Raw genomic sequence first — 4,940 nt, forward strand, 5'->3', positions numbered from 1 at the left:
GAAACCTATAGGGTCTGGTAAAATTTTGAAGCTTTCTGAAAGGTTGTTCAAAAAGATAAGAAAACAGAGAAGAGCCATTGTTGGACAGACAAAGTGACATATGCACACTGCCATATTGAATCCTGGACAAAAAGATCTGCCATGATTACAATCGAGCTTTCAGTCCAGAGGCTAGTTCAGCCAAACATTTTGTTCATGCTTTTGAAAACTCAGTGGCAAGTACATAAAAATGTCTGCAACCCAGATGAGGTTGTTAAATTCTTTCTTAAGAACAAGACAGAAAGGAGAAGTGATTTACTAGAGTATGTTGCTGGGTTTGTTTTTTATTTTTATTTTTGCTCTTCTAATCCCCAAGCCCACAGCAGCCCGTCTAGTTGAATCTTGATTTGTTTTTGTCTCATATGAATGTGAACATCCATCCTCCCAGCAGAAATGGTAAATAGCTGTACACATCTATGTCACGAAGTGCTCATAAATAACAATCATTTATGGGGCTGGTGGGAGGGCAACCTTTGGGCTTAGAGAACTGCCTGCAGCAACATTGTTCTATGAAGTTTCCTGTAACTAAAGGAGCAAAAGCATTGATTCTTGTTGTTACTGTTTAAAATTATTGTTTTAAAGTAATATGTGCACACAGTAAAAAAAAGAAATTGATATGTCATAGAGTGGTGGTATTAAATGAAAAGGCTCTATGCCTGCCCCCCCCCCACCCCGTGGTAACCACTTAAAAATGATCAGTTTCAGGCTACACAAATAATACACGAATACTTTCTTGCAAAAATTTCAAACTGTACAGACAAACCTAGGGTCCTTGACGGTCACTCCAATTACATTCCCTCTCCTCAGAGATAACCACCATTGTTAACAGTAGTGAGTTTCCTCCCAGATCTTAATAATCTTCACAGGTATGCTTGTTTTGGTTCTTATTTTACACAAATGGTATACTGGATTTATAATCCAACAACTTGATTTTTGAAAAAATGTTTATTTATTTACAGAGAAAGAGAGAGAATGCACATGTGCGGGTGGGCAAAGGGCAGAGACAGAGAGAATCCCAAGCAAGCCCTGCACTGTGAGCACAGAGTCTGACGGAGGGCTAGATCCCACGAACTGTGAGATCATGACCTGAGTCGAAATCAAGACTGAGGAGATCATGACCTGAGCTGAAATCAAGAGTTGGACACTTAACAGACTGAGCCACCCAGGCACCTACTTTTTTTTTATTTAATAATACATCTCATAGGGGCACCTGCATGGCTCAGTTGGTTAAGCATCTGACTTCGGCTCAGGTCATGACCTCGCGGTCCGTGAGTCTAAGCCCCACATCCGGCTCTGTGTTGTCAGCATTGCACCTGCTTTGGATCCTCTGTCTCCCTCTCTCCGCCCCTCCCCCACTGGCTCTCTCTCTGTCTCTCTCTTTCTCTGTCTCTCTCTCTCTCAAAATAAATAAATAAAACTTTATAAAAAATAATATATCTTGGATATGTTTCCATGTCAGTGCATACTATATCTATTTCATCTCTTTAAGCTGTTGTGTAATATGACTAGGCCATAATTTACTTATTTAGTTATTTCCCATTTTTCACTATTGACAACACAGAGCTGCACTGACCATCATTGTCCCCACTTCCTGGACACATGTGGAAGTGTTTCTCTAGAATAGGTAGGAAATATCCATTTTTAACCATTTCTATTTTTAGTTCTTCTGTTATTTGTCATGATCATTCAAAATAAGATGGTAATCATTTATTTCTTGATTTACCAAATTTAAATCTTATTGACTCCTTACTATGAGAGATGTAAATTTAGCTCACTTAAATGACCTTCCACCTCCCTTCCACTGCCAAGTTTTGTTAGTTACTTTTTTATTATTGCCTTTTCTATTGATTATTTTTATAACTTTATAGAATACACCTAAATATCTAGTTTTCATAACATCAACTTTAGACAATACCCTTTGATTCTATACCATGAACAATGAGGATATTAGCACCTCTGTTTCATCCCCCTCTCCTCTCTTCCCAACCTGTCAGTTACAGTATTACTTTTACCTTGTTCAGGTTCATAACCTTTACATTCTATTCTGTAACTGTATAATCCTCTATGGTTTCTCTGTGGACTGATTCTAAAAATTGGAAACCTTTGACAATGTTTTCATATCATGCCTCTTTAAATAATATTCTCCTTATACCCAAGCACTGTTGTCGAACCCTTAGAGAAGAAGTAATGCTGTTCAAAGAAACCTGTTCAAGCATCAAGGTCAAAGGGATTGCATTTTCTTACACTTTGTCACATGCTGGAAATCATGCTGCATTTTATTTATTTTTATTTATTTTTATTTTTTATTTTTTTTTAATATATGAAATTTATTGTCAAATTGGTTTCCATACAACACCCAGTGCTCATCCCAAAAGGTGCCCTCCTCAATACCCATCACCCACCCTCCCCTCCCTCCCACCCTCCATCAACCCTCAGTTTGTTCTCAGTTTTTAACAGTCTCTTATGCTTTGGCTCTCTCCCACTCTAACCTCTTTTTTTTTTTTTCTTTTTCCTTCCCCTCCCCCATGGGTTTCTGTTAAGTTTCTCAGGATCCACATAAGAGTGAAACCATATGGTATCTGTCTTTCTCTGTATGGCTTATTTCACTTAGCATCACACTCTCCAGTTCCATCCACGTTGCGACAAAAGGCCATATTTCATTCTTTCTCATTGCCACGTAGTATTCCATTGTGTATATAAACCACAATTTCTTTATCCATTCATCAGTTGATGGACATTTAGGCTCTTTCCATAATTTGGCTATTATTGAGAGTAATCATGCTGCATTTTAGTTTGCTTTATAAATGGAGCTTAACTTTCTGACAAAATCCTTCCACCTCTGACATTTCTAATTTTTCTGTCCTTCCTTCTTTTCCTCCTCTCTCCCCTTCCCCTCATTATTTCTTATCCAATTCTGCTTTCATCCTCCACATGAGTTTGGGCTTACAGTTTCCTTTGCTCTATTTTACCTGTAGACAAGTTCTTACCCACTTTCTCTTTTCCAGAAAGTCATCAAATTCTCTGGTCCATGAACAACTCCTCCTGCCTATTCTCTTTTGTGAATCCTTACGCTTATTTTAGTAGTTTGGGAGAAGGGGAAGGCATTTTCTTTTTTTCTTTTCTTTCATTTTTTAAAAAAATTTTAAATGTTTATTTTTGAGAAAAAGAGAAAGCATGAACGGGGGAGGGGCAGAGATAGAGAGAGACACACAGAATCTGAAGCAGGCTTCAGGCTCCGAGCTGTCAGCACCGGGCCCTACACGGGACTCCAGCGCACGAACCATGAGGTCATGACCTGGGCTGAAGTCGGATACTTAACTGACTGAACCACCAAGGCACCCCCGCTTTTTTTAAAAAAAATTTTAACATTTATTTATTTTTGAGAGAGAGAGAGAGCCAGAGAGACAGAGAGACAGAGACAGAGGCAGAGTATGAGCAGGGGAGGGGCAGAGAGACAGGGAGACAGAATACGTTTCAGGCTCCAGGCTCTGAGCTGTCAGCACAGAGCCTGATGCGGGGCTCAAACTCACAAAATTCAAGATCATGACCTGAGCTGAATTCGGAGGCTTAACCAACTGAGCCACCCAGGTGCCCCTCTTTGAAGGCATTTCCAACATATGGGTGCCAATTTCAGCAAACAAAACAACTCTTAGTTTTCTAATTAGCCAGAGACAGGTGAGAGTAGTCTAATACCCATTCCATAAAATCAAACACTAGAACCTGTCAGAAATGGTGTTGGTCACTAATTCTGTTAGAAGGCACCTAGTCTAAAACCTTGATCTCTACACCCTTATCTGTCAGCCCTGGGTAAGAAGGGGAGAGACTGAAGAAAGACTCCAAGGTCCATTGCAGGCTTTTCAATAGCTCATCATTTTTCAGTGCTGCTTCCCCAGAGAACTGGCACTGCTAATAGCCCAGGAGAACATACTGAGTAAGAACCTGGGACCCAGGGATTCTGACGCTTCATAGCTATGTGATTTTTTTTTTTTTTTTTTACTACTTCCTTCCTTAGGCTTCAGGTTGCTCATTTATAAAGTGGAGGTGATATTAGTGCTCACTTCATGGGGGTGTTATGCCAATTAACTGCAATAATACAGCAAAGTACTTGGTGCCAACACATAGTAAGTATCCAATAAATGTTAGCCATTTTTATAATGAACTTTGGATTTTGAATATACAATTCTCTGTGGAAAATTCCAGAGGAAGGAAGGCATGTGGTCCCCACCCTCATATAGATTCTAGTCTAAGGAATGGCCAATATTTTCACTCTATGGTGTTTCATATATGGCAAGAGTTTACTGGGTATCTGTTGGATAAATAATTGAACAACCTTTGGTCCCAAAAGCAGACATGGCTCCTCCTTTCAGGGAATACTCAAAGAGAAATAAGACACATATTATATAAACAAATACTGAGTACATTTAATCCCAGTCCACTCATATGATAATTCATTCAACCATTGTTTGTTACTCATTGACTCTATGAAGAAATTATGTTAGATCATTTAACAAGATATAGTTCCTGCCTTCAAAGGATTTAAAGTCTAGTATATAAGACTTAGAAACAGCTAAATACATTAGGGTGAATGTGTTACAGACCAATCAGAGCAAGGGAATTTTCTAAGATGCATCATTTCCATGTCCAAGTCCTCTTTCTCCTCCCTGGCCCACCTTTCATCTCTCCTGTTGTGTCCATAGCAACGTTAATTTCTGAAGTAATAAAAAAAACATGTGGACTGTGTCTGAAAAAATGGAGATAGGTGCATAGCTCCCTACCTTCCTGAATAAACCCAAGGATTTAATTTCCTTGCAGGCAAATGAACTTCACAGAGAGTACACATTTTTCCCACTGACTTCCTAACCCTAGCCATTCTTTGACTTCTTGTTCTGTGACAGAAAACC

Source organism: Panthera tigris, chromosome A3, assembly GCF_018350195.1.
Source record: "Panthera tigris isolate Pti1 chromosome A3, P.tigris_Pti1_mat1.1, whole genome shotgun sequence".
Classification (NCBI taxonomy): domain Eukaryota; kingdom Metazoa; phylum Chordata; class Mammalia; order Carnivora; family Felidae; genus Panthera; species Panthera tigris.